Below are 13,798 nucleotides of genomic sequence, written 5' to 3'. Positions count from 1 at the left end.
CTTGACATGAAAATTCTCCTGTAGTGACACTCGTCAACGATAAAAAGTATTGTATAGATTCTTAAAGCAATCAATGAAATTACTGATGGCATAAACGTTCATTGTAGTTGAATCTTTTAACTTTTTCGATGTTGTTGCTATGCATTTGTATAAACTGTAATTTGATTGTGAATAATTCAATTTTACTAACTGAATGCAGAATTTAATTAAAATTCTATTCATCATTCTGATTGAAATAATGATAGAAAATTAATTTGATTCTTGGAGATATTTAGCCATTATTTTGATTATTGTGAGCATTTATAACCACCGTTAACTAAGCAGAGGATAACTGAAATGTTTGTTCTGGCCATGTCACGAAATTTGCCACTATCTGCATTTTCCTTTCAGGACTCCTAAGAAGTCTGGAAAGCAAAATTATGGACTGCTTATAGACATGTAATAATGGTCTGATAACTGACAATAATAGAAATATGTTAATATTAGGTTAAATTCTATAACTCATATTTAATTCTAAGAATCATTCATAGACGGATTTATAGATAGAATTTTTTAAGTTTTACAAACTCATCAAATATGTTTTACAATTAATTATTTCTCGTGTTCCGTCGGTTAATAACACAATCAGGAAGGAACCTAAATAATTTTGAGTAATAATGCTAAATTAGTTATTAAATATAATTTTCCATTTCATAGTAAATTATATATTCTGAAAACTGATATTTAATACTCTGAAATTCCGGTAAATCTACAGTTCATATAAGAATCTTCATAGCTAATATATTCATCACTCTTATGTCGTCAAATATGCCATTTAAAATTCAAAACGTCGTTGAATCTACCATTTATATCCAAATATTGTATTTGAATATGCCACACCATGATTAATATTCGATATTTAACTATGAAATGTCATTGAAACTGCCAAAAGTTATAAGTAATGTCGCGGAAACGACCGTATAAAAGAAATATACGTATATACTTTATATGTATATCCATATACACAGTCGTCAAAACTGCCGTTAGAAGTAAACGGCAGTTTTGAGGTGTCGCGAAAACTACCATCGTATGCTTTTGTTTTGACGACAGTCGTCAAACATGACAAATGTCGTCAAACATACCGTACACGAACGAAAATGGTCGTCAAACCTGCCGCAATCCATATATATTATATTTATTATCATGAATATAAAAATGCCTGTAATTATAGTTAATTAATGAAATAGTAAAAAGGTAGCAAAGACAATATGCTAAAAATTATTTTCGAGATTGATAACGTGTTTTGTTTTATCCTTATGAATTTTTATAGAATTCAGACTTTTAAATAAATCAAAAATTTATGTATGACTTGAAGTTCACTATTGCGAAGTTGCCAAATTGTAATATTCATTTTTTTATATTTTCTTAAATTCCAGTTCTAACATACAATTGGTGAATAACTCAAAAACAACTTAAAATTTTTAAAATTAACTGAGGAACTTTATGCTTAGAATCGTCCCCATTTTCTAAATTTTTTAGTTGTAAAAGTAATTCTGAATCACCATGTATGAATTATATTAATTGAAAAAAAAAAAACGCACTTTTTCTACACATTTGATATTAAATCTATACTTTTATACTAATATTATAAAGAGGAAAGATTTGATTGTTTGTTTGTTTGTTTGTTTGTTTGTTTGTTTGCATCGAATAGGCTTCGAAACTACTGAACCGATTTGAAAAATTCTTTCACTGTTGGGAAGCTACACTATCTCCGGGTGACATAGGCTATATAACATCATAATTAATGTTGAAATTTTTGTTAAATAGCCGTGCAAAGCCAGGATGGACTGCAAGTAAAATATATGAAAAATTGATGTGAGTACTCAAATAAAAGGTCTCGATGACCGTAACATCGGGATGAGCTTATATCTTTAAAAATGTCAATAGTTCACAAAATACACTATAATTTCTTAATTATTGACATTTCTAAAGATATAAGTTCATCCCAATTTTACACTCATCAAGAGCTTTCATTTTACTACCCACATGCATTTTCATATATAAATATATATAAGTTTATAAAATATATGAAGAATTAATGTGGGTACTCAAATGTAAGGTCTCAATGCAATGTCGAGGTAGGCTTATATCTTCAAAAATGTCAATAGTTTCGATGGGTGTACCATCAGAATAAGCTAATATCTTTAAGAATATCAATAATTCACAAAATACAATGTAATATTTGAATGAGTGACATTTTTTAAGATATAAGCTTATTCCGATTTAACACTTATCAAGAGCTTTCATTTGAGTACCCACATGCTTTTTGATATATTTTTCATACATGCATCTATGTAATATTTATAAATATATCTATACTTCTATACTTATAATATAAAATAATATATATAATATAATATATATAATAGGGTGTGCCAAAATGTAACTTCCTTGATGGACCTCTTAAAATTTAAATTTTGAGTTCCGCTTTTAACAGGAGTTGTGTTTGGGCATTTCCTGACATATTTTGAGCGTAAAGGATTTATTTGATTTTTGTAGAATTTTTAAACAGGAGTTTAGTTCGGCTAAATTTTGAAATTTTTAAATTCTAGAATAAATGGCTTAACGAAACTCCTAATAAAAATTCTATAAAAATCAAACAAATCCTTCTACGCCAAAAATATGTCAGGAAATGCCCAAACACAACTCATGTTAAAAGCGGAACTCAAAATTCCAATTTTAAGAGGTCCATCGAGGAAGTTACATTTTGGCACACCTTAATATATAATATAATATAATAAAAAATATATATAATATAATATATATAATATAATATAATATAATATATATATAATACAATAATATTATAAAGAGGAAAGATTTGATTGCTTGTTTGTTTGTTTGTTTGTTTGTTTGTTTGTTTGTTTGTTTGTTTGTTTGCATCGAATAGGCTCCGAAACGAATTTCTTTCACTGTTGAGAAGCTACACTATCCCCAGTAACATAGGCTATATGACATCATAATTAATGTTGAAATTTTTTTTAAATACCCGTGCAAAGCCGGGGTGAACTGCTAGTTAAAATATAAAATATCAAATTGCATATTAAATTAGTCTGCAATTTTCGCAACCATGAAAAGATATATTATAGTTTACGAACAAATTCAAAATTTTCTCCGATTATAAGATGACCAGAGAGCAATGTAGATTAAAGTTAATGTAAATCTACATAATTATTCTAATGATTATTTTCTCCGCATATCTAAATTGCAATTTTCTTTATAATCATGCACTGATAAAAAATAACTTGATTCAAAAAAAATTAATGAAGCAAGAATATCATTTTGAAGAGTTCAATCATCTTGAGTCAAGTTAAAAATTCTTGATCCGAGAAATTTTTGCTAATTCAAATCAATTTTACTTGCTTTGTTGATCAAACTATTAAAAGTGATATTTTTAGTTCAAAATTTTTTCTTGAGTCAAGTTAACTTTTTACCTGTTTATATATATCAACAATTTGTCTTAGATGGCATACGTCTGGGTGATGATTTATAGAATAAAATAAATATTGAGAAATATAGTTCAATATTATTATTAAAAATGTGATAAAGTTCTCATTATCTTTGAATTAAATAAATTGAAAACAAAAATAAAAATTAGGAAAATGGTTGACCCTGAAGGTCATCTCTGCAACTTCCTGCCAATTCTATACCTCAACGCTTGAAATTGCACTTATGACGTTTTCGAGCTCATAAATACAATTTGTGTATTATTTTGAGCTCTCAAGCTGAAATAAATAGCTTTTGTATGCTTTTGAGTAAACACATTTTCAGTAAATTTGTTCAATTGTAAACTTTGCTTCTAAAACGGACAAAAATAATGATCAATTTATCTTTAAAATGTACATTCGTAAAAATAAAAAATAACATAAACACTAAACTCTTATTCATATAATGGGAAATTATAATGAGTGAGAAAAAACGTTAATATTGTTTTGTTGCACTCCGGGCGAAAAGTGACAACTTTTCTCCCGCTGCGCTAAACTAAGTTGTCGCTTTTCGCCCAAAGGACAACAAAATAATATTCAGCCCTAAGATGGGAAAGTTAGAAACGTCTCAGATCAGAAACGTCTCGGCTTCGCCTCGGTTGACTATAACATGCGATCTGAGACATTTTTACTTTCCCTCCCTAGGGGTGAAATCTACTATATTTTTTTTTTTTAATGACAATGTTATTTTCGCAGAATCCACCAACAATATCAAAAGATAAAGATAAAAATCACAGCCGACCCATTTTAGCAAATATTGCGGTAAGTTTAATATCGATTCTCATATAATATTTTGTTTATACTTATTACTTCGATTATTAAGCGATAAATTTCGTAACATCACTCAATCAATGTATGTCATTTTCAGAATGTTGACTCAAATCCATTGGTGCCGGGACTATTAGAGGACAATCGAAAGAAGGACGAGGAAATTGCAAATTTAAAACGCCAAAATCAAGAATTAAGATTGAAAATAGCTCATTATCGAAAGCAACAACAACAACAACAACAAAAACAACAACAACAACAACAACAACAACAACAACAACGACAACAACAACAACAACAACAACAACAACAACAACAACAACAACAACAACCACAACAACAACAACAACAACAACAACAACAACAACAACAACAACAACAACAACAACAACAACAACATGACCGTTATAATCCCTACAATTATCTTGAAAATAATATGTTTCATGTTGGAGACGATATTTATATACCGAGCTCAGAATCCCGGAATGCATTTGATGGAACTGAGCCTTCTAAGTTTATAAAGATTATGTCGCATGCAATATGGGGACTAAATGCAATTTCAAAACTAGTCGTTCGGAAACAAAAGAATACAAGTGACCGTGAAAAATTAGATGCTAGAAAAGTAGAACTACTATCTATACATTATCGGCATTTTTTAAAAGAGCGTAATTTTTCCAAAGAAGTTATCAATTTCCATATAAAGGCGATGAACACATATCTAGACAGAGCCATTCAAAGTTCTAAAAAACAGTTCGACGTTTACAACCTTAACCCAACCGTACTGAATTTAGCTGTAACTTATTCATCTGTTATGTACCCTATCGATAGTATTTTCTAAAATTTCCAGAAATTTTTATACCCCACAAACCAAATTTTTAACTTATGAAAAGATTTTTCTATTCGTTTTCAAAAAGCTGTTATTTTTCAAGATTGAACTGATTGAGATATTTTTTTTTAAATTAATATACCGCATCACGATTTCAATTTTAATCTTAAATAACTTTCAAACACACGGAAAAATGAAACACGACTGGTTCGTTTTCGGCACGAGACTCAATCATGTGCAGAAAAAATGGAAGAAAAATGAGTTTACACCAGACTGAGTCGTGTGCGCACCGAATGAGTCTAGTGCAACACAGGACTCAGTTATGTGCTGCCTAGACTCATTCGGGTGGGCACACGACTCAGTCTGGTGTAAACTCATTTTCTTCCATTTTCTGCACGACTGAGTCTCGTGCCGAGAACCAGTCGTGTTTCATTTTTTCCGTGCAGGAATGAATTTTTGAAAATTTATGTTTTTAAGTATTTAATTTTCTTTAAGAATATATTAAAAGTTTGTCTAGATATTTAACTATTGCCGAAATGTAGAATTTCAACCATACATTTTCTAACTGTGTAATCTATCAATAATTATAATACCATTTCCCTTTTAGAACGACTTACTTTTTTTTTCTGCGTCTGCTTTTAATTAGGAAGAAAACTTGCTAAAAGATGCTTACTCTGCTCTTTTATTTTATTTTTAAGTTAGATAAAGATGAATTAATAAAATTACTTTTATTTCACCACACTGATAGAAGGATTTCTTAACATTTAAGATTTCTTTGTATTTAAGAAATCATTTCTTAAACATCATTTGTTAGTATTTAAAAAATATTTATTTGTATTTAAGAAATATTTCTTAAATACAAAGAAATATGTATATTTCTTAAATACTAAAAAATATTTCTTAAATACAAAGAAATATTTTTTAAATACTAAGAAATGATGTTTAAGAAATGATTTCTTAAAGACAAAGAAATCTTCTTAAATGTTAAGAAATCCGTCTATCAGTGCTGAGTGAAGTGTATTGATTTTGGTCGAGTGTCAACTGCTTTGAGAATCGGTATAGCGAAAGTTTCCGTGAAAATTTTTATTTTTCATCGTAATATTATTTTTGTAATTTTCTGTAGGATCATATAGAAATATTTTTAAGCTTAAATTTTTAGAATAGTTTATAAATAATAATTTATTATTATGTAGTTTTGAGAATTCAAATATATGTGTTACTAAGTTTAGTATTTAAAGAACATCTTTATAGTAAAAAGTATTATAATATTATGTCACTAAAAAAAAATTATTATTAAATAATATTTTTTAATTCAATAAAACTTGCGATTAAAAAAATATAATTGTTTTTAATTTACTACATTATAGCAAAGCTATTTTTTACTAGAATAATTTTAGTTAACTAAACAAGTTTTAGGTAAGAAGTCTTTTTCACACTTCAAAACTCTGAAAAAGTCTTTCTGTTATGTGTTAATTATTGATAAAATAAATCTGAAAAAGTCTTTCTAAGTCTTTATAACTCTTCTTGAAAGTCCGAAATTTCAGAGAATATTTGACTTCTTCAGAGCTTGTCAGACTTAGCCAGAGTTATTCAGATATAGTAAGACTTTTCTGTCTTTTCAGAGAAAGAAAGACTTTCAAAAAGTCTAATTCAGACTTCTAGAGACTTTTCAGAGTTTTTTCAGAGAAATATTTCCACAAGGTTAACATCATAATCTGGGAAAACTTTCTTAACAGCTGCCATAAAAGCTAATTCAAAGTCCGCCATAATGATTTGGGGTTTTAAACGGGGCTCAAGTTCACATAACTTACGAAGAATGCTGATATATGCTAACTTTGATTTACCGGTGATGAGCACATATACCAAAGGAACTATTTTACTCCTTATCAGTCCGTGTATTGAGTAAATTTGATAAAATATTGTAGGTACAGCTCAGAAAGTCCCATCAGTATACCAACGATCACATGAGCTCAATTTATTTAAATTCTTGGGAGTAGCAAAAATTAAAAATTGCTCCTTACATTTGACTTGATGATCACGTGAATCACAACATAAAAACAATTCATTTTTATAAGTTTTTTAACTTCCCGCTAAGAAAATTGAAAATTTTCAAAAATCGGGAAGTTATTGTTTTTACCCCGTTTCTCGAAAATCGAGTTTTCATCAGATCTCAACGTTTTGAGGTCCTAGGAAGCTTCCCTGACTATTCCCGCGGTGGTGTCTGTATGTCTGTATGTATGTATGGGTGTGGGTGTGTGTGTGTGTGAGTGTGTATTAGGGTGGTTCATTTCCGCAAATTTTTTTTTTTTTGGTGCTCATGCAAAATATTAATCTACATATAGAAAAAAAAATTCTTACTAAGTTTGAGCTCTTAATAATAATTTTAAGTACTTACAATAAAAATTTAAAGTTTTACCATTTAAAATGCCTGTAAAAAAAATTTTTTTTTCTCAAATTTCTAATGCTTACCCGGCTTTTACAATATTGCAAATCGCTTTGATGGACCTTGTGGGGAATTTCACGCTCTTCAAAATAGCCTTAGAGTTTTTTTGTGTAACTCGCACTGGTTCACCGTTACCATTAGATTTCCCTACACTAAGAACGTTTTTAAAATTAGTATGATTTTTTACTCATAATGAATACAAAAACAACACATGAATTCATAAAAAAGCAACAAAAATTTAATCAAAATATACAGAAGGTTACGTTATTTAGTAAAATGCTTGAAATGTGATAAACATCTAAATAGTTATAAAAAACAAGTTAATAAATTTCAAATAATTACTAATGTTATTGAAAACACATCAAGAATTTAAAGCTGAATATAGTTTTTTGGCGCATGTTGGAAAGTCTTTTCTACATTGTTGAACCATTAATAATAAATATTGTTTCTGATCTTCATCATATGTACCAAACCCGTTAAATTTTTCAATGAGTCTAACAAATCGTTCGGCAGTATCATTAACAACACGTAGTTTTTTGAAAGTTTCGCAGCAAGTAATGTATTCTTGATCTGTTTCCCACAAATCAGGGTCGATGTCTAAAAATTCACACGTCAAATTAAACTTATCAAAAATAGTGAGAGATTCTTGAGTCACAAAATCACTTATACTTTTAGACGACATTATTTCAAGCTTTTTCCTGTCTAAAGTAAATCAAGGATATTTACTATTGCTCGATTTTTTGTTTTTAATAGAATCAAGTATTTTTAATTTTTCTTCTCGGGATAGTTTTTGATCAAAAAGCGCCAAGCCTGTAAGATTCTCGTTTAAGTACCACAAATGCTTGGAAAGTTTCTCTAAAGCAGCTTATGCAACTTTTTGGTGATCTTTTTTATACTCTAATAAATTTTGAAATAGTTTTAAGTCATGATACGGAGCTTCAATAGCACTTGTTGCTACAAACCATGCTTCAACATAAAAAAAAAAAAACAATAAATAAGCAAACTTCTCGTAAAGCTAACCATTCTGAATGGTTGACGTGAAATTGTTCTCTGAACATATATATTTTTAAACTATAGATAGCTTTCGATAGCCAACGAGCATGATGCATAGCACCAGGAGCTCTAAATTTTATACCTTTGTTTGGTACACCTCCTAAAAAAATGTAGCTCAACGTCAAAAGTTCATGATAGTCATCTCTTGAAGTTCGATTCTGTAAAAAATGAAATGTCGTTAATATTAAAATATAAAAATTGTTTACTCAGTGAGAGAAACAAAGCACAAAATAGCAATAATTTTTTCCATTAGTAAAAAACTGTACAATATTTTTACCTGTAGATGATCTTCGATGAAGGGTAGTAGAGTATTTTTTTTTTCGTCTAAGATATCTTTAATTATAACATCTTCAGTACCGATGTCATATTTTAACTTGTCTATTTAACAAAAATAAAATTCTACACTTTTTCAATATTCTAAGGATATGACGACAGAATGTACTAAAAATCGCAAAAATGAATGCCAAAAAGTGTGAAATTTAATATGACAATAGGATAAATTCATTATTATGAATGCAGAAATGACAATTCAATCATCAGTGTGAATAGAATTCTATACTTACTAAATTCAATGTTGTTATTTTCATCTTGTATTTCATCCTGTATATCTTGCAAAACTGATTGATCAGAAAATACTATTGCATTTTCGTTTAACTTAGATATTAATGGTAAACATTTATTGCCATCATTTTGTCGACATTCTTCTAAAAATAATTGTAAAAAATCACCCAGATATTCTATCGAAATAATGTCAGCATTATCAGACAATTTGTTCAATTGATTTACAGAAATTTTCCACTTTGTGCTTTGATTGTCTGAGAGATTCTTAATGTCTTTGTAATCGTCATGAAACTTTTCAAATTTCCGAATACTATTTCATTTCAGTGTCGTGGGAATTCCAATTTTATCCCACATAGCCTCTAATTCATCGATAGCTTCGGTAGTACTGATACGTATAGTCAATTTTGACGTCAAATGTTTATACATAAATAAATTAATAACGTCACGATAAGTAGGTAATTTATAACAATTAAATTCTTTAATTTGAAAGCCAACTAAATAGTTATATGTCCTATTACCAATTACTTCAGTCATAATGAACAATAGTTAGGTTAAAAAGTTAATGAAATGTAATCAAATAAATACTGAAGACTATCAAGAACTAATTTGAATACGATATATACCATTAAACACAAGTGACAGCAAAAAATTGATATTAAAATAGTAATTTGAGTATAGTTTATTAAAAAATTGGCTTATTCTGTCTTAGTATCAGCGTCAATTGATTCTCAGATTAATCACTTAATACAACAAACAATGAGAAAATTATTTTGAGGTTAGGTATGTCATAAAGGATGAAATTTGTCAACAAAGACAATAGAGACGGTAATATCATGCTAATTAACTAGAGCAATGTTAGAATATGCCATCTCGGGACTGCTTGGTGCAATTTTTCAAAGAATGATTTCTATTTATACAAAGTTGGCGTGAATAAAGTTGACAAAAGTTGACAATTTTGTTACAAAAAATTAAATAATCTTCATTTTTATTTTTTTGGTAAACGACAGAAATGATGAAAAATTGCAAGATCTATGTTACAATTTTATTCTTGTAGTTTTTATTAATTTATATGTGTGTTTTAATAGTTATTATGAGTGAGAAATCATAATGATTTTAAAAAATTCTTAGTGTAGGGAAATATAATGGTAATGAAAATAAAAAATGAATCTAAATAACATTAAGAGTTAGTGGTCACTCAATTTGTAACGGGCATAGTCTCTGTCCAATTGGTCACCCCTTTCCTCTTTGAAAAGGGCGCCACTGGGATGTTTTATACTCGGTGTCCCAGAAACCGGGGAGCATGAGAAGTGAAAAGATCGGGTCATCTATAGAAGCTGAGAAAGGCTGAAAAATTAATACTGAGGAAAACAACAATTATTAACAATTTAATTATTTATTCAATATAAACAATTTTATTTTAACAAAATTCCTTAATAATATTACTCCTTTAAAAATTAACCTTATCAATTACTTAATTGTGAGGACCTCTCACACGCAGGCACTCTTTCTGCCAAAACTTTATAACTAAATATCATCCTTAAATTCTTTCAACTATAGATCATCATTGGCTTATCTATTCTTCTTAATTTCTTAACTCTCACACATAGCATCCATTACGCATCTATCCCAATTTCCTAATTCAATCTATAGAGCATTATTTGCTACCCAGATTCCCAACTTGTAAATCTCTAACCAGAGACCATTACGCACTAGATTCTTAATTTCTTAAACCCTCGTCCACCCACGGAATAACAAACAACATGTTTTACCCAATAAAAACTTCTTAATTATTCAATTATCTGAACTAATTTTTCTGGCCATAAACAACCTCGCCCACCTGAGCCTGGAATACCACTATATAATCTTATTCAATTCCATATAAAATCATCCACCTGAACGCGTTAACTTCATTTCAAATTTTCTTAAATAAAGAATTTTAAATCCAATTTTCCTTTAAAATAAATTTTAAATCTCCAGATTAACTAAATTTTACCAAATTCACCAAATTTTTCTTTATCGAATTCTATCTGAATAAATTATCCTTAATTCAACTCAATTATTTAATAATTGATTTAAAGTTAACTTTCTAATCTTTAAACAATTCAATTACATTTATCCACCGGCCTGAAATTTAATTTTCCAAAACTTCTACAATACTATCGTAATCTACTAAATTTTACGTCAACACTTGTTCTACTGCAAATAAATCTTACTACATTATTACACATAATCACTCAAATTTCTGTACTAGTTCACTTTACTAAATTTTCTACTAATATTTTCAATTAATAAATTCTTACTGAACTTTCATTACAGGATTTTACTAAATTTAATCTTCCTACTGACAAAATTCTAAAGCATCAACTATTCCGAATCCTAAGCTGATCTCTAATACAACTCTTAACTACATTACATTCTAGAATGACCTTCTTCACTGACTTTAATTACGCATTATCATTTTCTTATTCAAATTTACTTTTTCTTTATATCCCGAAAATTATTAACTAAATTAATTTCATTATAGCCAGCAGGCCTATAATACCAATTACTGATTAAATTATCTACAGTAAATTCACAAATAAACTATTAATCTCACGATCTTTTTAAAATAAATATCCAATAACAAAACTAGCTAAATGACACTTGGCGCATGAATCTCTAAATTACAAAACTTGCTAATATAAAAATGACCGCTCGAGAAATTAATTTAAATTATTTCAGCCTCTTAATTAAATTAATAATCAATTTTGGCTAAATTAATCCGAAAATACCTAGAGACTCAGTATTGTTTTATCAACGACAGACTGATACCCCGGTCCAACTTGGCTTGGCTCACGCCAAAGCTTGAGCGTCTTGTCGTCTCAAACCACTATGTTAGCTTCCGGTCAGGGATCTTGTCCAATTCCAAATACCGTAATAACCAACTCCTCAGTAGTTGCTTTTCTATCGTCACGGCAGTTCAAAACTGCACTTCTCTTGACTTATCTAATCTCAACAAGGTCACTGATTCACAAAAGGCAAAGGCCACTGGCTTCCAGAAGGGAAAAAAAGCCTCGATGTTTTCAGTGCTCGCTCTTTTTATAACCCTCCAGCTCAGGCTCTCGAACTTTCCTATTGTTACGCCCCGCTTCATTTTCCGGGAACAGTAGTTGGGGAATCTTGATTAGCACGCCCGGTGACAAGTCGAAACTCTTGTCAAAAAATCGAAAAGTAAGGAAAACCACTTACCTACCGTGCGTCAATTATCGAGACCGATAATGACCCGGGAAGTTCGATTTTTCCCTGTTACAAATTTCTTACGTTTTCGGTATAAAAATAGCTGTAAATTCATTAAATATTGGTTGAATAACTTTTTTTTATGAGTCGAGTCCTTTTTTCTTCCTACTTTTGGCGGTTTGCTCGAAAAATTAAAAAAAAAATATATTTTTTTCAAAAACTGTACTTTGACGACTCCTACTGGTGAAACAGTGTGAGTTACACAAAAAAACTCGAAAGCTATTTTAAAAGAGCGTGAAAATTCCCCACAAGGTCCAAATTTAATACCACGATTTGCAATATTGTAAATGCCGGGTAAGCATTAAAAATTTGAAAAAAAAAAAAAAATTTTTTAATACATGTATTTTAAATGAGTAAAACTTTAAATTTTATTGTGAAGTACTTTAAAAATCATTATTAAGGAAGCTCAAACTTGGTAAGAATTTTTTTTCTATACGTAGATTAATATTTTGCATGAGCACCAAGTGAAGAAAAATAAAAAATTTTGCGGAAATGAACCACCTATTGTAGTACGCATCAGCGAAGATTGGATCTAAAGGATGTTCATGTGGCGATCAGGAGGTACCATCGTAATTGAATTTCATATACGTTTTGGGTGAAACAAACTACGTTATATTTTCTACAACGTAATAAATATTAAAATATATTCTCAACTTCCCACTAAAAGAATTGGGAGTTACTAGACTAATCTGAAAGTAGTACCACAAAGTTAAAAGTATAGCAAGAATAAAATACTTCATTAGATAGTACCATTTTAAATTTCCTACCAATAGAATTAATAATTTAAAAATTATATTTATAAATTAATAATTTAAAAATAACGTTTTTAAAACCTAATAACCTATCCTGAGTATTTTGGAAATAGTATCATTATGTACGAGTGTATATATATGAGTATATTTGTGTTTGTGTATTCATATGGTTTTAAAACATATAAGCATCATATTTTTGAGTTCTAATAGCTAACAAACATACAAGATTTGAGATCATAATAAGCGGGAAGCTTAAAAATTATTTTCATTGCTGAATCTCTATTTCTAATTTATTTTTGCTCCTCTTTTTTTTGCTAACATAAGTGTATACACGGAAAAAAGTAAACTGTAATAAATAACAGTCGATTTATAATAAGTAATGATCAACTGCTAAAAATTATCATTTCAAACAGTAAAATCGTGATTTTACTATTCACTTATAATATTTACTATTGATATATCCTGTTCTGGGACATAGCTCAAATGGTAGAGTAGCCGACATGTCTTTGGAAGGTTCTGGGTTCGAATCCCAGTCCGAGCTATCTAATCAATTTTTCTCGCATATTCTATAAACTCCACATTAAGATGATCCTCT

The sequence above is a fragment of the Cotesia glomerata genome, linkage group LG1, assembly GCF_020080835.1.
Source record: "Cotesia glomerata isolate CgM1 linkage group LG1, MPM_Cglom_v2.3, whole genome shotgun sequence".
Lineage (NCBI taxonomy): Eukaryota > Metazoa > Arthropoda > Insecta > Hymenoptera > Braconidae > Cotesia > Cotesia glomerata.
Note: the sequence above shows the minus strand (reverse complement) of the source record.